Below are 25,500 nucleotides of genomic sequence, written 5' to 3' on the forward strand. Positions count from 1 at the left end.
GAAGGTACAAGGAAGAAGAGAATTTGTATTCTATGTAAAAAAAACGTGTCACGTGGTAGAGTTATGTAACAAGTTATGTGGTTGGGAAATTGTGTACAACAGTTGTACGTATGCAAGAATTTTGGGGAAGGTAAATATTTAAGGTGGCTACTGGTTTATGAGTTGCGAATTAGGAGGTGAAGAGGTTGGAGGAATCTGGGTAAAAGGAGGGTTTGGGTGGACAAAGAGGAGAAGTTGGTGAATGACAATATGAGAGAAGTAACAGATGAAGTTGATTTCAGTAGGAAAAGGGGAGGTTGGCAGCAGAGTAGCAGTTTTTTTTGCCACGCCCAAAATAGCAGAATGTCAACTGCTTCTTGGGAAACAGCGTTTGCAATTTTAAGCTATATGGACTTGGATACAGTTTGGGCTGAGAGTAGGAACTCTAGCCCTTTCTTAAGGGATTCATAAACTTAACACGAGGGCTTCTCACTGAAAAGAGAGTGAAGGTGTTTTAGGTTGGGCTAAGAAGCAAATTAGTGCTGCGGGCCTAATGTTTGAGCATTGTTATACCTTTCAATATCATGATTTCAATCACTACAATGCTAGAGCAAACATGCATTCTCTAGCATTGTAACGAGGACATGCTGAAAGGGCATGTTTACTTATTAGGAGTGGCGTGTATGCAAGGAGTGGCGTGTATGCAAGGCAGTGGTAGATTCATGAATCGTATAATTAGTCAATTTTTGCTGAGTTTTGTCAGTGAGGCATTTTGCTTATAAAAAAATTTGGGGTTCCATCATGGAAGTAGCTCAACCTCTTATAAAGGTTTCTCCTTTCACCGATGTATGACTCTCTTACCTTCACATCATTACACGCTCCTTCACGTGTGATGAATTTTCAAGCCAAACACGTGGATAATACAAATTGGGTGATATGGAGCACATGTGGCCGTTGGCTTCACATGTGGGCCAACTTGCACTGATACCATGAAGAAAGTTGGAATTCCACCATAAAACTAATTGGTAATATGGGGAGTAGCCCAACCTCTTATAACCCTTGTAAGGTTTCTCCTTGGGGTTTTTGAACATTAGTCCTTGAAAAAGAAAAAAAATCTGGTGCTAGATTACATATTCAATTTAATCCCTTGAAGTGTACTTTTACCAATTTTTATTATTTAATGTGTATTTTTATTTAATCTCTCCACGTTAAATTTTAATTTTATTAATATGCACATATTTAGTTTTTTTTAATTATAAATGAACGTAAATGAGAAAATATCAAAAGAAATTTGTGATACAAAAATATATAAATACATAAGTGTACATGTCACAGCCCGTCCCGGGAATTATATATCGGGGACGTGAATTGACAGGTTTACCCTTGACGTTACTAAGGTATGTGTGCGTAACGTTATTTGGGTTAAATTATTATAAGTTTTGGGGATAATTGGGTTTGCATTTTTGTTTGTATGGTTAGGATGAAAATGGATGGTGTGGATTAGTTTGGACCACACACAGGACCTCTCTCTCCCTCTCCTTCCCCGTGTCTTCTCTGTCTCTCTCCCTCACGATCTCTCACACTCCCACACACCCAAATCCTCCAAAAACTCGACGGATCGAGGCAACCAAGGTATGCATCTTCATCCTTTTGACGTTCTAAGTTCATTGGTACTAGTTTTAGGAAGTGAAACCTTCGAAATCACGTGGAACCCGAACCTCCATTTTTGAGTTACTGTTCATGCACACGTAAAATGTCGTGTTTCAGGGAATTCTAAGCTTATAATGAGCTTAGTGAGGTCCCAAGGAAGCTTGAAGTGCTTCGTTGGAAGGATTTGGACGTCGGGATCACGTGGTTCCATTTTGGCCGAATTTCTTGGGAATTTTCCGGTGAGATTTCTTGATTTTTAGAGCCTTAAACTAGTCTATCGTGATTCTTCATGTTTGGGGCTTCAATTTGGTATAAAATATGAAGAAAATGGGTGAAAAACGAAGGAGAACGAAGAGTTTTAAAACTCGCCGGAAAACGGCCGCCGGAAAAACCAGTCTGGCGAGCCAAGGAAGAAGGAGATGCGCGTGGGGGGCACGTGGACCCGTGCCACGCGCGGCGCGTGGGGGCGCATGAGACCTCCAAAAAAATTTCTAAAAATTTCCCAACGCTCGTGACGTCGAGTAGGTCGATGTGGTATATTCATATACCCAATTTGAGCATCGTATGAGAAGTTATTTCGAAAAATTGGTGATGGGTTTAAAATTAACGTTTTTATAGTTGTTTCGCATATAGGTGACACATATCCCGAGGACGAGCGCATCCAGGGACGCCACGGGGGTTACGACCCGTCGACTTATCAGTGAGTGGGCAGTTTTGATTTCGTATTTACCTATATACATTTATTTTCCCAGAAAATACGTTTTTATGAAAGTTATGAATTTAATTGCCATGCATGAAATTATTGAAATATCTAGCTTGAGTATTGATGCATATATATATGAAATTACGCGGTGGACGCTCAGGTGAGTTTATTTATTATTCAGCTGGGTTATTTATGTGAATTGCATTGAAAGCTCATAACCTGCACCTAGGTGATAGTGCTTATATTGTTATTCACCACACCGCACGCTCGTCTTGGATCCAAGTAGGTGGATGTCGTACAGACCATGTGAGGGTTCCGACATGCTAGTTGTACAGATCACTAGATGTGATTCCAACTAGTGGGTGACCTTAGTTATGCGCGCTGATGATTGATGTGAGAAGCACTAGAGCGTATTCATACACCTGTCATCGTACAGACTACTATATGTAGTTCTGAGTGACGTGCAGAGTTGAACCGTACAGGTCACCGAGGTGACTCCGATTGGATTGGATGTTGAGCTTTAGAATCAGCCGTACAGGACCATTGTAGGGTCTCCGGTTGATTTATTATTCACCTGACTATTTTTGATGCATTCTGATTATATTTTGGGCTTGGCATATCATTTCTGAGATATTATGATGATGAATATATGTTGAGTTATGAGGTTGCCTATATATATATGTTATATACTATTTTCTGGGAAAGTATACAGGTTTTTACGGCGAGGGGATAGAATTATTTTTAATGAACCGTTTTGGAAAACTATTTGATTTTACTGACCCACTCATTTTGTTTTGCGCCCCTCCAGGTTCTAGTTAGCAGTTGGTGGCTCTCGAGGTCTCTTTTCCGGCAGTCTGACAGACTCTTGACATGTAGGACTCACCTGAGGGTGTTGAAATTTTATTTTAGTCCTACTTGACTGCACTTAAACCTATGCTCTGAATTCACCTGTTTGCTTTATAACCCGTCCTGTTATTCTAGTAGGTTGTTCTGCTAGAGTTTGGTTTGAATTCCTTCTTATGTATGTTAGTGTTTTGCTTCCGTGTCGCGCTTATGGTTACGTCACACTCACGTGACGCCCAGCACGCCTTGATGCTCTGAGTCGGGGTGTGTCAGTACAAAAATGACTATGCCGAAATATATAAAATTGACTTTTTTTGTACCGAAATGTTTGTACCTACATGACTATACCAAAATATATTATAATGAACCTAAATGTATGTACCGAAATGTATTATATTGAATTAATGTACCTAAATGTCAATACCGAAATGTATGTACCAAAATGTACGTACCGAAATGTATGTACCGAAATATATTATATTGAATTAATGTACCTAAAAGTCAATACTCAAATGTGTGTACCAAAATGTACGTACCCAAATGCATTATATTGAATTAATGTAACTATATGTTTGTATCGATGGGATATAACGAAATATTTAAATGTAGTAATGTACCTAAATGAAGAACATACAAAATTGTTATTGGAATATATATTATAAAAAAAATAAAAAATTAGTTGCCTAAATGTAGACATTAAAATATATTATGATAAATAAAATAAAAATTAAATTTAAATGTAATTAATACATTAAAATAAAAAATAAAAAGATAAATAAAACATCAAAATATAACTAATAAATGAGATGATTAAATGTACTAGGGACTAAAATTGGATTTCAATCTTACACAAGATTATAGTCTAAAACTCATCTTTTTTAAGGACTAAAATAAAGTTTTCTATTTCTCGTTTCATTGATGTAAGACTCTTTTACCTTCACATTTTTATAATTCAAACACTTGGTGGATCTGTCCACATCTAATGAGTCATGATGTTGAGACATGTACATCTTCCAAGCTATGATGTTGAGGCACGTTGAAATCTGTCCCAGTCGTCGAGGCTCGTTGAAATCTGTCCCAGTCATTTTAAAAAGGGTAAATATCAGTTTACTACCTTCATGTTTCGTGGTTTTCAACATTTAGTACATCAAGTTTTTTTCATCCCAGAGTCATACCTAAAGTGTTAATCTTGGGACAGTCTCATACATCCGTTAGTCAAACTGTTAAATTTGCCGTTAACTGATGACATGGTGCCTATGTGGACAATGACTGGGCGCCACGTGGAATTTTTTTTGAGAAGGGGTTCAAAAAAACAAAAAACCGAAACAAAGCAACCTCTGTTCTCTCCTCCTTCCTTCCTCCCTTCTCACTTCTTCTTCCTTGTAAAATCCCAAAAACAAAGCAACTCTCAGACGCAGAAACCAAAAATGGAGAAAACCCAAGATTTTGCTCTGGCTTAGATGAAGACATCAGTGGTAGAAAAATCTTCTTGCAGGGTTTGTCCAAGGCGGGCTCGGGCTTTGATTCCTGCAAAGTAGGCGGGCTCAGGCTCTGAGAAACCGGGGCGCTGTCGAGGAACATCACGGTGGTGGTAAATGGGTGGTGTAGCGGAGAAGATCAGGTCGGGGTCGGGATCTCTTCAATAAACCCTAGAAATTGTAGAGAAGATCGGGTCAGGGTCGGGGTTGGTACCGGAAACCCTAGAAATTGCAGAGAAAAAGGGAAAGATGATTTCTCTCATCCGTATTTGAAATTGGGAAAATATTGAATCTTTGCTGGATTGGAGAATGGAGTGAGGTACAAAGAGAGGTAGAGAGAGAGAGAGAGAGAGAGAGAGAGAGGTAGAGAGAGAGAGAGGAGAGAAAGGTAGAGAGAGAGAGAGAGAGAGAGAGAGAGAGAGAGAGAGATGAGAGAGGAGAGTGAGGTAGAAAGCGAGAGGGGGAGGGAGAATGGAGGGAGAAAGGGTGCGGGGGTAGAAGACGGGTTTCCCTTCTTTTCTTTTCTTTTTGAACCCTTTCTCAAAAAAAAAAATCCACGTGGACCCCTTAATGACATGTGGCGCCCAGTCATTATCCACATAGGCGTCACGTCATCAGCTAACGGCATATTTAACAGTTTGACTAACAGATGTATGAGACTGTCCCAAAATTAACACTTTAGGTATGACTCTGGATTGAAAAAAAACTTGATGTACTAAATGTTAAAAACCATGAAACATGAGGGTAGTAAACTGATATTTACCCTTTTAAAAAATACAACAATTTATCACCTATACAAACCTACGTAAAATTCCCCATAGGACCTTCCGAACCATTTTTTTTTTCAGCTTTCAAATAGTCCCATGACCCTATAGGGCCTTAATGGATATATTGTTGATGCAAGATCAATGTATCATTCTGATTCATGTCTAATCATGCGTTTACAATCGAGTAATTAGCTTCTTTTTTTTAGGGTCAATTATTCTAGCTACCTAGACACTGACTTTTAGAAGAAGCTACTATCAACTGAGAATAAGAAGAGATTTACCTTTTATTCCACACCCTGCTCACTACAAGATAATAATCCAATAATCCAATGATTCTTGTTTCCTTTTTGTCTTGAATCCAGTAACTAAATTGTTAATGAACACAATTCGTTCGAACTATTTGGCAAACCATGTCCGCAGACTCTGGTTTTATGGACGGACTTGTTCAATATTTGGTATAGCCGGAAAATAAACACTTTCGCTCCGTACCTTATCCAGTGCTTGAGTTATGATCCTGAATTACTATTGGGAAAAATATTGTGCACGAAGTAATTTTTCAATGTAACATTACACTACCACATGCCTTAACAGTCTACCCAAATTATAACACGTTGATTTTAATTAGTGAAGCACAGCCACAATGCGTACGAAAATTGGAAAACTAGCTAATGCATGCCCCTCAACTTTCAACCTCAATTGTTCGAATACACAACAGTGAAGACAAAATCTTAACCAAACAAAAATAATATATATAGACACACACAAGGAGAATGGGGCGATCCGAAGAGGCGCCCCGCTCTTTGTGACTGTTAGGGAATACTTTCAGAATTAATTATATATATGGATATCCCAACAACTAGTTACCAGGGGGAACATTCTCTAATTCCTCAACTTGGCCGACCAACCCATTATATGACGGTGAGCCATACATGCATTCCACGACCACCACCAATATTTCTCTAATTTTCCAAGTTGTGTGACATGTCTGGCACCGCATTCGATATCTTATCCAGTAAACTTGAGGGCATGCTAGGGTTTAATTCATGGATCCTGCTTTGGATTAAATTAGGTCATGACTTGTACCCTATGTCCACAACATAACTTGTGATCCATATTTCATCACTCCCCGTTGATTTTCTTACACATTTCACCATATCTTCCACACATATTCCTGACTTAATGCACTATATCATCATCAAGTCACGTAGGAGTCTGAAAAGCCACGTGCTCAATCAAACTCGGATCGTGGTGTAAGAGATACGATCCCGCTCTAGTCTCTAGGGGAGAAATTTTTAGTTGTGACGGGAACACGGATGATACGTGTTTTTATGGAAGTGGTGGAAAATTTTAATTTTTAAGTTATTAATTTTTTAACACACATAATCCATCATTTATATAGAAACACATGGTGTACCACCTTGTGTGACTGTCACACAGAAAAATCTCTCCTTTAGGGGTGACTGGAAAAAGCTGCACTTACCCATTAATACCCAACACACCTCTTTCCCTTTCAGATGACAACAGTTACAGATTGATCAAAGCATGCATGCATATGAAACCCTAGTTCAGTAGTTCTACCGGGTTATGGGCCGCAGTAGTGAACAAGCTAAATCGTGTGCTGATATCGTAGCATGATAGGAGGGGACCCGATTTAAATCGAAATATTACCACCAAATATTAATAACATGTGCAAAACCTGACATGCATGGTGTAGTTTATCTGCAAATCTGATAAATCCTGACCATAAGGTAACATCACCACATGTAATAATTTTGGCGTCATCGAAATCCAATCCATTCCATCTCAAAAACTTTAATGGTCCCCTTCTCTAATTGGTAATTTCATATGCATGAAGGTTTTCAGAAACGTTTACATGTTATTATATAGTCAACACCTCTTCCTCATATTGATGTTCTAGACAATATATTAACAAAAACAAAACATAAACTTGTAATTTGAAAATAACTCCACATGACAGTGTTCCAATCACCGAATGCATGCGACATCTTTTTCTTTCTTTGACTTCACTTTCTTGATCTGATAAAAAAAAAAAACTTCCTCTCCAGAGTCTTCCTAGGGCTCTCAGTTTGGAGGAATAGAATGAATGGAACCCACAGATTTTGGATAGTGGTTTGTTTGGTAACGTGGGAGATTGAATTTCAGCTTTCAGGCATCACATGTCGTGTCTTTAATTTGGGTTTAGGGTGTGCCTACAAAAGTTTTTTGTTGTGTAACAAAACGTCGCATCGCATCGTTAAGTTGATAGAAAGTTTCTGCAGGTACGTCGCATTTGCTCTTGTTTTTTTTTTTTTTTTTTTTTTAATTGCTAATTCTCACATAGATCAAGTCATCAGGTAGAGGACTAGGACTGCAAAATATGATATTCATGTACAAGGAAAACTGCTTTAAATTTTTAGGGGATCTAGCTTCCTTTTTATATTTCTTAGTTACGTTTTGGATTTCACATGCATGCATGATGTAGAACTTATCCTATATATTATTTGGCAGTCTATGTATAAAATATTTCATATCGAAATTTAAGAAGTTTTACAAGGACAAGAATTGTCTGCCCTCCATTTTTCCATGCCCTTTTATTCCTTCCAACGTGGCTTAACCGTGACCACACAAAATAGGAGGGCATGGAAGGGCATGGAAAAATGAATGGCAGACAATCCTTGTCCGTTTTACAAAGATGTATAAATTAAGAGATAATATAGTACCATTTTGCATACTACTCTCAATATTCTGTAAAGATAAGTTTCAAAATGAGATTCCAATTTATATGTCAAATTGAATTATGAATCAAAATTCAGCAATCTACCACGGGCATTGACCGAGGTTGATGAGCTTTTTCTTCTAGTGTATATATATAGCTACAACGAACTTATAATGAGCCGTATTTGTGGAGTGACCTTTCAACATCAAGTTTATAAAATGGTAGATAATCATTCACTCTAAGTCATGGCTAGCTCTTTTTTTTTTTTTGGAAATCAGAATAATCATATCCGGGCAAAGATGCCAAAAAGGAACAAGAAAGCCAACCAAAGTGGCTAACAAACAAACAACACAACAGCAGAAAAAAGAACAAGAAGGTACAAGGGAACCGTGACGCCGCACCTAATGCTAAAGCATCCCTTCTCAAACTAACAAAAAGCAATTACGGAGGGCAAGGAAGACCATCATTGCATAATACATGGACCAGGGAAGATGGGGGTCTATTGACCCAAATTTGATCACATACTTCCTTACAATTGCACAACGCCAAACAGTCCGCGACCAAGTTGGCCAGTCTAGGAACCCAAGACCAGTGACAATCTTGAAAAGCCCCTCCCAATCTTAAGCACTTCCTGAGAATTGGAAAAGCATCCCAATTTCCCTTTTTTGCCGGATCCCTCAGACAAGAGATTGCATCTAAAGAGTATGATTCAACACATATCGAATTTCATCCGTTGCTTACCCCCAGATTACACCCATGAATAATGGCCAAAGCTTCCGCCATAGTAGCACCAGTAGCCTTAATCTTGTGCCTAAAAGCAGCAAAAAATCGACCATGCTCATCCTTCGCCACTACCCCCGTGAAACCCACACCCAACCTTGCCTCCTAGCTGGCATCCACATTTATTTTGATTACACCTTGAGTCGGAGGAGACCACTGTACTCCATCCCCCAAACTCGAGTGGTTGAGCAAAGAGGGGGAGCTCGGCCTATATAATGTTTCCTGATAATCCGAGACCGATCTGGAGACAGCAGTAACCACCCTGCTGGGGTAGACAACCTGATTGTTGAACTGAAATTCACATCTAGATTTCCAAATATGCCAGCATGTAAAAGCAATATAAGATATCCGATTAATCATCCCCTCCGCTGACTCATTCTCTGCCTCACCCATTTGCACAAGCCAATTAGCCCAGCTCGAAACATGCTGCCGAAGAGGTCTCAGGTTCAGCATTCCTCCAAACCAAATCACCTCCACCCAAGGACAAAAAAGAAAGAAATGTTCAATGGACTCATCATAGGAGTTACACAGAGGGCAGATAGGAAAAGGGGAAGATCTACGAATATATAAATTCTTCATAGTAGCTAACGCTGCATGCAGGGTCTTCCACATGAAAGTTCAAATTTTTTGAGGAACCTTCAACTTCCAGACAGTCTTCCATAAGGTAGAAGGAATGGAGACCAACCTGATAGATTGTTGGTTGTGATCAATATTTCGATTGAGACTCCAATAATAACCTGATTTGACAGAATAAGACCCCTTCTTATCATAAGGCCAAACCAATCTGTCCTTAAGCGTCGGATCACCAGTATGCAAATCCAATATTGCCTCAACCTCAGATTCCGCCAAGAAAGGTTTTAAAAAATCCAAGTCCCAATCCCCACTCACAGGACAAATTAGAGACTTCACCTTTAGATTTTTGGAGACTTGAACCGACCCTAACGGGGACGGTCTCCCTAAAGGAATTGGGGGGGGGGGGAGCCATCTGTCCACCTAAACCCTCGTGTCATTCCCGTCCATGATCTGCCAATGAGCACCTTCCCTCATAATCTCTCTTCCAGCTAGGAGGCTAGACCAAATCCAAGAAGCTCTCCCACCCTTCTTAGCATCAAGGAAAGAGCAATTAGGAAAATAACGGGCCTTAAGAACAAGAGCCCATAAGGTGTTAGGTTCCGAAATCAATCTCCAACACTGTTTGGCCAACAGAGCGTCATTGAACCTCGAAAAGCTCCTTAGGCCGAGACCCCCTTCCTTCTTAGGCCGACCCAAACTCTCCCTGGAAACCCAATGGATCCGGTTTTCACCAAGTTTTTGACCCCACCAGAATTTAGTTATCAAGGCATCCAATTCATTACAAAAAGATATTGGGAATTTGAACAAATTCATAGGATAAGCCGGAATGGATTAAGCCACCGCCTTAATCAGGATCTCCCGGCCGGCTTGTGAGAAAGTGGATTTTTTCCAACCTTGCAGCTTATCCAAAAGCCTACCTTTAACATAGGCCAAACCGGCTTTTTTTTATCTTCCCCATATAGCAGGAACCCCGAGATACATCCCCAGATCACCCACCCTCTCAAATCCGAGAATATTAGATAGATGACGAGAGACCTCCTCAGGTACATTGGAACCAAAACACACACTAGATTTAGACTTGTTCACATGCTGGCCAGAAGCCTCGCAAAAATTATCAATCAGCCGAATAAGATTCCTACAGTGTACTTCCTCTGCCTTAAGAAAGATAAGAGTATCGTCAGCAAATAGAATGTGAGAAATACTCGGACCAATCGGTTCATCTGCACCCTCTTTATCCACTTACTATCACAAGCCTGTTGGATAAGAAGAGAAAAAACTTCACTAACCAAAAGGAACAGGTAAGGGGATAGAGGATCGCCTTGCCGAAGACCACGAGAAGGAGCAAACTTTGATCCCAGTTGACCATTAAGCAAGATGGCGAAATTCACCGATGATATACAACCCAAAATCAACTTTCTCCAACTTTCTTCGAACCCCATCTTCTCCATTACTGCCATTAAAAAATCCCACTCCACCCTATCATAGGCCTTTTGCATATCCAACTTTATTCCCAATTCAAATTGGCTCCTAGCGTTTCTAGTTTTTAGGAAATGAAAAAGCTCATGAGCAATTCCAATATTGTCTTGAATTTGCCTCTCCGCCACAAAAGCATTTTGGGAAGGAGAAATCAAATCCGGGAGAACCACTTTGAGACGATTTGCCAAAACCTTGGAAAGCACCTTGTAAGAGAAGTTGCCGAGGCTAATGGGACGAAATTGTTCCACAGATTCCGGTTTATGAACCTTCGGAATCAGCACCAAGTGTGTAGCGTTGATTCCCCATGGGATGTCCGTTCCATTCATCAAATCCCAAATTAACTCATTCACCTCCGTAGCAACAGTGTCCCAATTATTTTGGTAAAAGATTCCCGGAAAGCCGTATGGGCCCGGAGCTTTTAAACTGCCCATCTGCATGGCAGCAGCTCTGACCTCATCGCTCGAGACCACTGCCAAGAGAGACTCATTCATTTCATCTGAAATTTTAGGGGAAACACAGTCTAGTAAACTACCCCACTCCCGCTGTCCAGATGACGTGAAGAGTTCCATGAAGTACTCATCAAACAACCGCCTAATCTGAAAAGGGTTCTCAATCCAATTCCCTTGACTGTTTTTTAAAGAGACCACCTTGTATCTTCTTCTTCTATGCAGAGTGGACTGATGAAAGAATTTGGTATTAGCATCCCCTTCCTTAAGCCATTGAACTCTAGATCTTTGCTGCCAAAAGCACCCATCTTGTCGCCACAGTAGATCAATATATGGCTGGCTTTTTAGTTTTCATGATTCTGACAGACTGCATGCTGCCATGGCGCGCACCACTGAGGTTACTGTACTCTACAATTTGACGCTTCCTCATGTCCTCTTTGCCCTCTTGGTAAGACCATCTCCAATGATTTGGCTAAAAACCAAATATTTTAGCCCGGAAAATTTAGCTTTTAGTTCAGAAATAGTTTTTCTGCTCCAATCGTTCTGACCTAAAATTTTAGCCCGGGATTATTAAAGAATGAACTTAGGCTATTTTTTTTGTTAAATTATTATTCTTTTTTTAAATAAATATGTAGACTATCGTAAATTAATTTTATGAACATTTTAATGTAAAAAAAATTTAAATTCCGATAAATATTGAAAAATCACTAAATTTTCCACAAAGCAAGCGTTCAACTTTCACCAATCTTTCAACCCTGGGTGAATTTTGGGTGAATTTTGAGTTAAATAATTTTATTTAATTATTTTAGCCGTTGGATTTAAATTTGGGCCGTTAGATCTTTTTTTTACCGTTAGATTTGATTATATTCGATCTCAGTCGTTGGATTCAATAATATATATAAAAAAAATGAATCTAGGCCATTGGATTACCCAACGACCTATAGATCGTGACTGTTGGATGGAAGTAGCCGTTGGAGGTGTTGCGGAACGTGGGCGGGGCCCTTGCTGTCTAAGGCGTCGCGTGTCGCGCGAGTTGGGCGAGTGGGTGGGTTGCGTTTGGCGTACAAACGCCCCTTTTCACTCGGTTCGATGGAGCCCAATCCGATTTCTGGGCTAAATTTTGGGAGGAATCTGGCATTGGTTTAGCATTTAGCATTTAGTCCAAATTTTCCCTTGAGTTGGATTGAGTTTGGGGGGGAATTTTGGGGGGTAATTTGGCTTTTAACCCACCATTGAAGTTGGTCTAATGGCCGCTTTATACGACGAATCCTACTCACACACACCCCACACCCCACACCCCCCCTCCCCACCCCCACTCTCTACTTTTCTTTTTCTTTTTTTGGTTAAACGATAAATTTATTAGATTAGATGTTAAATTAAAAAGTCAACAAGTTTTGAACCAAGGCTGTGGGGCAAGAACAACATTCATCTCCACTACTATGGTCTACTAAATATGCATACATATCTCCATCATAGAACAAGATAATGTTATAGAACATCTTCATCTCCACATGGTTTTTAGTCGTGGTGGATTTGTAATAATTTACTAATAATTAGTACATTATTATTGAAGTGTTGTAGAACAGTGGATGTCCACTCATGAGAATTAAATAATGGGCAAGTGGCCCTTCCATTGTCTACCAAAACTTGCTTCATACGATTCCTATTTTCTATATATATACAAAGGCCACACAACACCAAGAGAGTTAGAAGTTCACGGGAAAGAGGAAAGAAAAGAAAGAAAGAGAAAAAGAGAAAAGGAAGAAAGGAAGGGAGAGAGAGAGGAAAGAAGAGGAAGAGAGGAAGATGAGGAAGATGAGGGGAGATAATAAAAAGAGTTATCTTTGTACTCCTATTATTTCAAATTATAATGAAAGCACCACTGCTACCCCGAGGACGTACTCCAGTCACACTGACTGTAGAGGAACCTCGTAAATTTTGTGTCTTGTTTCATTTATTCCACTGCACCCACAGTCGATTTTACAACACGTTATCAGCACGAGAAGCTCTCATGTCAGTGGAAAGCATAACGCCATAAGTTCGGATAAACACAGAGTAGAGACGGCAAGCCAGACACGACAAACAGGGAAGATCATCTTGTCCCAAAAATCCATCAACCTTTCTTTTATCACTTTTTCTTTTATCACTCTAACTATTGATGTGCTAATCCTTATCCCTGCTAGACCTGCAATCTATTTTTCTCTCGTGGACAAGAAAGATGGAGAGATCTTATAGACAAACAAAGGTGCAGCAAAACAAGCAAAGGTATGTCCATTTTTCATTTCTCCCACCGCGCCAGAAGCGCCCCACCGAATTCCGGTGCGAATTGAAATTTCCAACGACCTGAAGTCGTCACGAGATAAGAAAACTCGTACCTGACAACTGGTTTCCAGAGATCCAGAAGAATCTCATTAGACTTGGAAACCCAGATCGTGTCGTTCTCAATGGATCTCGAGGACCTCCATGAATCCTCAGTTGTCTGAGATGGTGATGGCATGACTGACTCCACACAGGCCTCCCTCTCTTGTGCCTTCGTCAACCTCACTGTCATCTATGTCTATATGGAGAGGTTCTTGCTTTGCGATGCCATGTTCTTTGGGCCATGCAAGAACAACGCCAGTCTCTGGTAGCCTTTTTGGATTGAATTGGTTTTGTGTAACCCCCACAACAACCCAGCTGGTACTGGGTTTCGAGACTGGTAGAGATAGACAAAGAAAAGGGGAAATGGGGCCAATGATTTGGAAAGGTGCGTTGCACCATGTAAAATGAAAGAAAAGGCAATGTTTTTTTGGAATGGTGTAGAATGTGATTGAATAAGAAAATAATAAAAATAAAATAAAGGTAAAGTTTTTTGGATGGTGTTACACCATCTGAAACGAAAAAAGAAAATATGTATATATTTATTTATATGAATGGTGTTGGCTTAAAACACTTTCACAAGTTCTATTTATTTAAAGTAATTTATTTACAGTGGGTAGAATTATTACCCTTTTGCTTTAAAGCTTTGATATTTATGTGAATGGTGCTGAATTAAAGCCCTTGTCACAAGCTTTATTTACTTTACAGCAATTTATTTATCATGGACGGTTTTACCGCCTACTGCTTTAAGTTTTGATTTATGTGAATGGTGCTGAATTAAAGCCCTTGTCACAAGCTTTAATTTATTTATTGTTCAATTTGTTTGTACCATACTTGATCAATCCCGAAACTACCGAGCACCGGCCAACGCTATACTGTCAAGGACCCAGAAGAGTTCCCCTCCGACCAGGAGGCCAATCACTACTCGACACGTGTCAAGATTAGAAGCCAATCAGAGCGCAGCACGTGTCAACATCAAGAACCAATCATAACATGACACATGTCAATGTGACAAAGCTACAAGTTTTTCTATAAATAGGGGTCATTCCCCCACAATATTGCCGAATGCCATTTTGTGTTAAATCATTCACAAGAACTCACTAAATTGAGAGCTTGATCCTTTGTACTTGTGTAAGCCCTTCACTACTAATAAGAACTCCTCTACTCCGTGGACGTAGCCAATCTGGGTGAACCACGTACATCCTGTGTTTGCTTCTCTGTCTCTATTCATTTACGTACTTATCCTCACTAGTGACTGAAGCAACCAAGCAACCAAGCGAAGGTCACAAAACCTGACACTTTCTGTTGTACCAAAGTCTTCGCTGATTTTGTGCATCAACATTTGGCGCCGTCTGTGGGAAACGACACTTATTCCTACTCTCTTCAGCTGTGTCAAGCTGGTTTCTATCATTCGTACACTTTCTTTTGATCAGGCATCCCTCTCCAACATGGGAAGCGAAGGAAGCCACAGCACACAGAATGACACCCCCCTTGCACATAGTGCGAAACAACGAAAGAAGGAAGGAAAACGAGTTCTTCTTCAAGCTAAAGTCGATGAGTTGGAAGCTCAGAACAACAAGATAGCAATGAGGAATGAGGTCCTCCAGGAGCAATATGAGAAGCTCTTCGAGACACTCCACGAAGGTAGGCAAGCTCAGACACGCGAGCTTGTTGCCCCCGTGGAAGTCAACCATCAACTGGGTGCCCTCCAACATGGAGGGTCACATGCATTCGACATAGATATCCCTGATAGGGAACAGATTACCCCTCGACTTGATAATCAACATGAGGCTTCTCTTAACCCAGTTGCTTCAACCCGAACCATGAGAAGTGGAGGGAGACACCTCTTTACTGAAGGGGCAGAAGGATCGAAAGCCGTCTTTCGCGATTGTCGGGATTTCCTGAAGCAACGTCGAGAGAATTCCATCCATATAAGCTCAAAGATTAATGACCCAAGGATTTCTGAGAGACTCGGTCCCCTGCCACGGCCCAAGCCGGCCACCAATTTGGGGAAGGGGCAACAAGTCCCAGAGAGACATGAGGGTACAGGGGACTCAGAGGTGTTCCGACAGACATACCCTGGAAGCCAGTACAGCGAGTCCAGGGAAAAATCACATGCCCTTGATCAAACCTTCCTAATTCCAAGAGGAGATGGAGATTTACGAAAGAAAGCTCCAGTGACACATAACTCCGCTCAGGACCCCCTTGTCCTACAACTTCTTGAGGAAGTAAACAAGTTGAAGGCTGAACGTCAGGCTGAAATACCTGACTGGAACCAACCCAGGCCTGGCCCTCTTACAAGGAGGATCCTCAACACCCCCCTTCAAGCAAAGACAAAGCAAAAGCTTGGCTTGCAACTTTATACTGGAAAAGAGGACCCGATTGAGCACCTTAACCTCTTTGAGTCCACCATGGCATACCGGATGCACACCGACGAAGAGCGATGTCTTCTCTTCCCCTCCACCCTCTCTGGTGGAGCTCTAAATTGGTATTGTCGTCTTACACCTGAGACGGTAGACTCATTTGAGGAATTGAGGAAACTATTTGTTTCCCAACACATTTTCCAAACCGATCGCTTGCACTCTGCAGATGACTTGTACACTATCCGCCAGAAGCCAGACGAGTCATTACGTATGTATGCTGGCCGCTTCAGCCATGAATACTCCCGGTGTGCCGAAGCAGATGACAAGACTGCCCTCAAAGCCTTCACGGCAGGCCTACGTGATTGTTTCTTTAAATACATGATCAATGCCAATACTTGGAAGACTTACTCTGAGGTGATGGCGCAGGCTTATAACCATGCCTCCGCCGAGGCAAAGACATATCAGGAGAAACCCCCTACAACCATCCTTTATCAACAAGTGGGAGGTGGAAGCCAGACTCACCTAAATGAGAAGACCTCGACTTCCCAAACAGCAGTGGCACCTCCCCATGCCTTGCATAATGCTTCACCGAATCAACAGACATATCAATTTCAAGGCAAGAGGAAGGATTTCCATCCTCACCACTCTCCTTTCAGTAAAAAGAGTAAGGGACACTATCCCGATAACCAAGGGTATCGCCACAATAACGCTCGCCCCCAGGCAGTCAATGCAGTGGGTCAAACCCGCGTCAAGATACCCCCTACCCCAAGGTATGAGACATACACGCCCTTGAATGCCACATGCGCGGCCATTTACCCCAGCATAGCTCACCTGATACCAAAACCAAAGCCGAGGCACCCAGATTACACGCCCCCGAATAATGCGGGCACGTTTTGTTGCTACCATGAGCATAACGGCCATGATAGCGAGAAATGTATCATCCTCCGTGATCGTATTGAAGCTTTGGCACGAGAAGGAAAAATTGATCAATTCCTTCTTCACCCTCAAAGGGATAACCGTAACCAACGCCAGGTGAATGTCATATATTCCATAAGCGGCGGCACACCCATATCTGAATCTTCCAATAGGGCCATGAAAAACAGTGAACGAAGTCTGAGGCCTGGTCACCAAGTGTTTCACGTGGAAGACATCAGGGGAGGGAAGTATCAAAAACCTAACTGGGATCCGATATGTTTCTACCCTGAGGAAGAAAGAGGCATCATCTACCCTCATAACGACCCATTGATCGTGGAGGCTCACATAGCCAACTTTGATGTTCGACGAATCCTCGTAGACACAGGGGCTTCGGTCAATATCATGTTTGCCGAAGCTTTCAGGGCGCTCAGTGTAGCTGAACACTTGCTCGATCGCTCGATTTCTCCTCTGATAAGCTTCTCCGGTGATATCGTGCAACCCTTAGGGAGCATACATTTACCCTTTACTATTGGTACAGGCCCTTACACGGCTACCATTACCACTAACTTCCTAGTGGTTGACTGCCCAACGGCATACAATGTCATCTTTGGGCGCACAGGCATCAATGATCTCAAGGCTATGGTATCCACGCATATGCTGTTGATGAAATTTCCAACCCCCCATGGCAATGGCTACATCAGAGGAGATCAGCTTAGTGCACGATCATGTTACAACACTTCAGTTAAGCAACAACACTTGCCCGGACCCAAGGAAACCCTGTCTGTACATGACCAAGTCACAAAGACCAGCTTAGATGAAGCGAACTTGGATCTTCCTGATAGCAACAATCAACCCGATGATCCTCGAGATGACTCTTTCACCCAGCAAGCCCAACCTGCTGAAGAGTTGGAGAAGGTACCTATCTCAAGAGATTATCCAGATCGCATGGTGAAGATTGGCACCACATTGTCACCACCCCTTCGGTTAGCATTGATATCTTTTTTGAAAGAGAACACTGAAGTCTTCGCCTGGTCATACGAGGACATGCCAGGCATCTCTCCCGATGTCATCTGTCATCGTTTGAGTATTGACCCCAAGATCAAGCCGGTGAGACAGAAGCGAAGATCTTATGACGCTGAACGATACGAGGCAATGAAAGCAGAAGTTGAAAAACTCAAAGGCATAGGCTTTGTCCGCGAAGTCAATTACCCGACATGGGTAGCAAATGTGGTCCTTGTTAAGAAAAATCCGACCAAAGAAAGTCTTTTGCTTCAAAAGGTCTTGTGGAGAATGTGTGTTGACTACACCGACCTAAACAAAGGGTGTCCGAAAGATAGCTTCCCTCTTCCTCTTATTGACAGACTTATAGACTCTACGGCCGGGTGTGAACTCCTGAGCTTCATGGATGCTTACTCAGGATACAACCAAATCCTCATGAACCCTTCGGATCAAGAACACACAGCCTTCACTACCGACAGAGGACTATACTGCTATAAAGTCATGCCTTTCGGCCTAAAGAATGCAGGAGCGACTTATCAGAGACTAGTCAACTCAATGTTCGCCGAGCAGATTGGGAAGAGCATGGAAGTTTACGTTGATGATATGTTAGTCAAGAGCAAACATGCTGACCAACACATCACCAACCTATCTGAAACTTTCACTACTTTGAAGAGGTATCGAATGAGGTTAAACCCCAACAAATGTGCCTTCGGCGTAGGCTCTGGCAAATTCTTAGGTTTCATGATTAGCCAACGAGGCATTGAAGCTAATCCCGAGAAGATCAAAGCAATCCTCGACATGAAGGAACCGGTAACTTCAAAGGACATCCAGAGCCTTACTGGCAAGGTGGCAGCCTTAACCAGGTTCATTTCTAAGGCCACAGACAAATGTGCTCCCTTTTTTAAAGCACTTAAGGGAAGTAGGAAGTACATTACATGGACTGATGAATGTGCCGAGGCATTCAAAAACCTCAAGGAGTACATGAGTAAAGCCCCTCTACTCTCCAAGCCCGAGGTAGGAGACATTCTCATTATCTACCTATCGGTATCAGCTTCAGCCGTAAGTTCCGTTCTCATTCGAAAGGATGGGAATATTGAGCGACCTGTCTACTACGCTAGCAAAGCCCTACAAGATGCAGAGACACGATACTCCAACATTGAGAAATTAGCTCTAGCATTGGTCATGTCTGCTCGGAAACTTCGCCCTTATTTCCAAGCACACGCCATCATCGTGCTTACCAATCACCCTCTTCGACAGATACTCCAGAGTCCTGACACGTCTGGGCGAATGATCAAATGGGCGATAGCATTGGGTGAGTTTGACATCTCCTACCAACCAAAACCAGCCGAAAAAGGTCAAGCAGTAGCAGATTTCATTGCCGACTTCACATATCCGGTTGACATTGCTTCTACACCTGAAGCAGTGGCTTCATTACCCCCGGAAGCTCAGAAGGTAGAATCAACGACCTCAGCATGGAGTCTGTATGTTGATGGCTCATCCAACCAACAGGGCTGTGGAGCGGGACTAGTCTTGACTACGCCCGACAAAGTAGCAATGGAGTATGCTCTTCGTTTCAAATTCAAGGCATCAAACAATGAGGCCGAGTATGAAGCCCTTCTAGCAGGATTACGTTTGGCCAAACACCTCGGGGTTAAACAAATTGATATTTTCAGTGACTCCCAATTAGTGGTCAACCAGGTTACCAACAACTTTGATGCTAAGGACAGCTCCATGGCAGCATATCTTGCGCAAACACAACTTTTGCTCAAGCACTTCCACTACCAGATCACCCAAGTTCCTCGAGCGGCAAACAGTCATGCAGACGCCCTGGCTCGCCTCGCCTCAGCTGTGGAAGACAAGATTGGAAGAAAAATTCATGTCGAACTGTTGGCAACACCAAGCACCATGGCCGCAGAAGTATGCAACTTACAACAGGGGGATAGTTGGATCACCCCGATCTATAATTTCCTTGCTCATGGCACCCTCCCAAATGATAAAGTCCAGGCTAAGCAAATTCGATACAAGTCTACCCGCTACCTGATCATCAATGATCAACTCTATAAGCGAGGTTTTAGCCTGCCATACTTAAGGTGTCTTACGCCTGCCGAGGCGGAAATCGTCCTTCGGGAAATACATGAGGGAGTCTGTGGAGATCATGCTGGATCTCGGTCCCTAGCACACAAGACTTTTCGCCAAGGATATTACTGGCCAACACTCCACCAGGATGCCATCAAAGTATCCCGCTCATGTGACAAATGTCAACGATATGCAACTATTCCTCATTCCCCTCCAGAGCCTCTTACTCCTATGATCAGCCCTTGGCCCTTCGCCCAGTGGGGACTTGATTTGATCGGCCCAATGCCGGCAGGGAAGGGCAAAGTCTGTTACGCAGTCGTTGCAGTGGACTACTTCACAAAGTGGGCCGAAGTAGAACCCTTGGCAACCATTACTGAGGCAAAGATAGAAGACTTCGTGTGGAAGAACATCCTTTGTAGATTCAGCATTCCCAATGCGATAGTCACTGACAATGGGCGACAGTTTGACAACAAGAAGTTCAGGTTGTTCTGCTCTAAGTTCAACATCAGCTTATGCTTTGCCTCTCCAGCTCATCCCCAGTCTAATGGACAAGTTGAGGCCATCAACAAAATAATCAAGCGCACTTTGAAAACCAGCTTGGACAAAGCTAAAGGCTGTTGGCCAGAATTTGTACCCCAAGTTCTTTGGTCATATCGCACTTCATATCGGACTTCAACAGGAGAAACTCCATTCTCACTTGCCTTTGGCACAGAGGCAGTTGTCCCTGTTGAGCTCGAGCAAGCAACATTCCGAGTCCAGAACTACATTCAAAGTGAAAATGACAAACAACTCACCCTCAACTTGGATTTAGTCGAGGAACACAGAAACCAAGCTCACTTGAGGAATGTCGCCTACAAGCAGCGCATCTCCAACTATTATGACTCTAGGGTCAAGCCTCGTTCTTTCAAAATAGGAGACTGGGTCTTAAAGAAAAGATTACTCTGCGACAGAGTCCCGAGTGAAGGCACATTTAGTCCAAACTGGGATGGACCGTATGAAGTCATTGGCATCAGTCGCCCTGGCTCTTACACACTTAGAAGCTCTGATGGCAAGACCCTTGGCCATCCATGGAACGCTGATCACTTGAAGTACTACTACAAATAGACTCACGATGTACAAGTGTTGAGCTATAGCCGTTCGGCATCCTATGTAATGAAGGCCATTTGGCAATGAATTCAATAAAGAGGTAATTTAGCCAACTCAGCCCTCACTCTTTTACATTCATAGCAAGCGATGCCAGAACCCTTCTCAATCAGAAAGCAATCCGTCTTCCACAGTCACTACAAAACAAGCAAATGAAGACCGTGTCAAGCGCCAAAAAAAAAAAAAAAAAAAAAAAAAAAAAAAAAAAAAAAAACAACTTCATCCAAAAAGCTTCACCCGAAAAGCTTCACCTCCAAAGCTTCACCCACAAAGCTTCACCTAAAAAGCTTCACCCAAAAAGCTTCACCATCAAAGCTTCACCTAAAAAGCTTCACCCAAAAAGCTTCACCTAAAAAAGCTTCACCCAAAAAGCTTCACCTAAAAAGCTTCACCCAAAAAACTTCACCATCAAAGCTTCACCTCAAAAGCTTCACCCAAAAAGCTTCACCTAAAAAGCTTCACCCAAAAAGCTTCACCATCAAAGCTTCACCTAAAAAAGCTTCACCCAAAAAGCTTCACCCGAAAAGCTTCACCTAAAAAGCTTCACCCAAAAAGCTTCACCCGAAAAGCTTCACCTAAAAAGCTTCACCCACAAAGCTTCACCTAAAAAGCTTCACCCAACAAGCTTCACCCGAAAAGCTTCACCTCCAAAGCTTCACCCACAAAGCTTCAACACCAAAGCTTCACCTACAAAGCTTCAACACAAAACCTTGCTCCAAATAAACAAATTTTGTTCACAAAACCCAAGATGCCCTTGAACTTGTACAAAAACACTTGGGTAAACATAAACATTTTTTGTTTTACACCCACAAGGGCCCAAAATTTTCCTTCTTATTTATTCACTTATATATGTTCCCAAACATATTATAATAGATCCAACAACAAGCCAAAGTCCCAAATTTCATAATGGACAAAAGTACAAGCAATTCATCAATAATGAAGGTGCTACAAAAATTGGAATCTGCCCCAAAATAGAAATCCAACCCAAGAGACTTTTTCTCTCTCTCCCTCTTCCGCCTCCTTTCATCTATCAAATTTCTGCAACCTCTGCTCTTCTCCAATGGAGCTGAATTTTGGACACCCTATAGTTCTTGAGCATATGAACAACTTTCAAGAAGGAACCATTTCTGTTTGAGCGACGGAAATTAAGGTGTTGAAGCTCCAAACATGATAGTCGGCTTCTTGCAGATTTCGAAGCTGTTGTGATGTTTCGAAGATCTGGAAATATTTAACCGTTAGTTCATCCTGAATTTTTGATATGTTATGAAAGAGTCGATGAGGAACAACTTCAATGAAGAAAGCATACCGATCTGAACAAGAGAAAATGGAGTTTCGAAGCTCACAACAAATCTGACGGGTTGACAGACAAATAATAACCAGTCATTCATCATACCTGAATTTCTTGAGTTATACAGCTCCGAGGGATCTCAAATTTGGATATGTTGTAGTTCACAAGCTGAGGAACAACTTCAATGAAGAAAGCATACCGATCTGAACAAGAGAAAATGGAGTTTCGAAGCTCACAACAAATCTGACGGGTTGACAGAAAAATAATAACCAGTCATTCATCATACCTGAGTTTCTTGAGTTATACAGCTCCGAGGGATCTCCAATTTGGATATGTTGTAGTTCACAAGCTGAGGAACAACTTCAATGAAGAAAGCATACCGATCTGAACAAGAGAAAATGGAGTTTCGAAGCTCACAACAAATCTGACGGGTTGACAGAAAAATAATAACCAGTCATTCATCATACCTGAGTTTCTTGAGTTATACAGCTCCGAGGGATCTCAAATTTGGATATGTTGTAGTTCACAAGCTGAGGAACAACTTCAATGAAGAAAGCATGCTGATCTGAGCAAGAGAAAATAGAGTTTCAAAGCTCACAACAAATCTGACGGGTTGACAGACAAATGATAAACAGTCACTCATCATACCTGGATTTCTGGAGTTATACTGCTCCGATGGCTCTCCAATTTGGATATGTTGTAGTTAAGGAATTAACGAACAACTTTCATGAAGACAACTTTGTGATTCGACCTACAGATGATGGTGTTATGTTGAAAAACAATTCCGGTTGTTAGGGGAAATGAAAAACAATTCCACCAAAGAAACATCATTATGATGTTTCATCATTATGGTGTTTTCATCATTATGATGCTTTCATCATTGTGATGCTTCCATCATTGTGATGCTTCCATTATGATGTTAATGCACCAACGGTTACACCTTCTGCAATTCCACTTATTCGGGCCTAGCAACCTTCATCAACAAAATCTATGAAGAAAAAGTCCGGGGCTACTACTTAGAAAACAAAAGAATGAAGTTTTGGTACTTACGACATGGACTATTAGCAAGACACCTCATTCGTCAACTCCCTCGACTAGAGACTTGGGGGACTCCCACCATATGCTACTACGCCTTGGTACTCAAAAGTTCGTGACTACTCAGTGACTTGGATTTTTCAAGTCTCCAACCGAGAAGTTTTTCTCACTCGGGAAATTAAGGGAACACTACCTCAAACTACATGCTTCACTCACAAAGCTTCAACAATACAGGTTTCAACAAAAGCAAAAATTCAAAGAACTTTATGAAGAAGGCTTTGGTGTATTTAACACAATATGTTGAAATGAAGCAAAGCTTATTTATTAATATTTTCGATAAGCCACAAATATGTACATATACATGAGTCAAAATAAACAAACAAAAGGGAGCCTTCACAAAGGTTGCTTAGGGGAAGTCTCAGCAGTCGGTAGAGCCCCAGAAAGAGAAAGCACCGGAGGGTGGTTATCCGGAGCCTCAGTACTTGACAAAACCCCAGAAGGATGAGGCATTGGAGGTTCATCATTTGAAGCTTCATTACCAGGTACAACCCTAGAGGACGAAGGCAATAAATGCCTTTGGAACAAACCCACAAACCGCTGATGATCAAGTAAAACCTTACCATCAGATTCCTTCATCTGGTCAAGTTTCCTCTTCATGTTTGTAGCATAGTCATGGGCGAGCCGGTGCAACTGCTTATTCTCATGCTTGAGCCCTCTAATCTCCTGTTTGAGACTCATCACTTCAGCAGCTAATGATTCAACTTGGCGGGTTCTAGCAAATAGGCGTTGGGCCATATTAGACACAGAACCTGCACACTGAACACTAAGAGCCAGAGAGTCCTTAACAGCCAACTCATCAGACCGTTTGGAAAGTAGTCTGTTATCTTTGGGAGTGAGAAGGTTCCTGGCCACCACTGCAGCGGTCATATCATTCTTCATCACAGAATCCCCAACGGTAAGAGGACCAGTAGGGGATATGAAGGATGGGCGCCATATGTTGTCTGGAGAAGGCGTGGCTGTCTCTTCTCCAAGGTTCAAGTCAAAACGACGGTCGGAGGGTCCAGACATTTTCAAATGTGTTGAAGAAGGAAGAGGTCAGACAAATCAAGATCTTAGAAGTGCAAGAAATGAGCTTCTACTGGTAGAGATTCAAGTGTGCTGTGGAACTTAATGCCAGCCTCTATAAAAATCTGCACTCGACGGAGCTTCAGAAATCGAAGAGGCGTTTGCTTTCTCAAAAGCTGGGCTGCTCAGAGACCACGAGGGCCGATCTCAGAAATCGAAGAGGCGTTTGCTTTCTCAAAAGCTGGGCTGCTCAGAGACCACGAGGGCCGATCTCAGAAATCGAAGAGGCGTTTGCTTTCTCAAAAACTGGGCTGCTCAGAGACCACGAGGGCCGATCTCAGAAATCGAAGAAGCACCTGCTTTTGCAACCTCGTCAGCACCTGTCACATGCACAATCAGCTTTGCGGAAATTACGGGCAATCTGTCGAAGATTTCTGGTGAAGTAGAAAGCACGTGAATCTTACTGATCAATCACCGCTCTCCATATGCACCATCAACTCCTCGGGTACCACATATAACTTTGTCAAAGATCTCTGACAAAGTTTAGGCACGAGAATTTCGAAGTGCCAGCTACCCTACTATTACCCATAAGGGTAAAGGAACAGCACCACTGCTTGACAACTGGAAAGTCCATATGTGTGTCGACCTCCGTGTTTTGTGGCAAGACAGGTTGGCAATAACGACCAACCTTTACTCACATTCGAGAAAAGACTCCCAACATAATTACTTTCTCAAAAACCGGAGTAGCACCGCTTTCCGAATCTCGAGAGTCAGATCCTCGACGGGATTGCTTGTTCAAAAACCGAAGAGGCACAACTCTCAGAACTTCGAGAGCCAGATTTCCTTA

General features: G+C 42.0%; 1 long non-coding RNA gene across 1 annotated transcript; it reads right to left on the reverse strand.

Annotated features, from left to right (window-relative positions):
• Window positions 1-22,839: 22,839 nt before the first annotated feature.
• Window positions 22,840-23,333, reverse strand: LOC139192507 (uncharacterized). Its single transcript, XR_011576708.1, has 3 exons — window positions 23,202-23,333; window positions 23,021-23,118; window positions 22,840-22,937 (listed from the first exon to the last, which is right to left on the reverse strand). It is a non-coding gene; the product is annotated as an uncharacterized lncRNA (long non-coding RNA).
• Window positions 23,334-25,500: the final 2,167 nt, after the last annotated feature.

Source organism: Malus domestica, chromosome 02, assembly GCF_042453785.1.
Source record: "Malus domestica chromosome 02, GDT2T_hap1".
In the NCBI taxonomy this organism is placed as follows: Eukaryota; Viridiplantae; Streptophyta; class Magnoliopsida; order Rosales; family Rosaceae; genus Malus; species Malus domestica.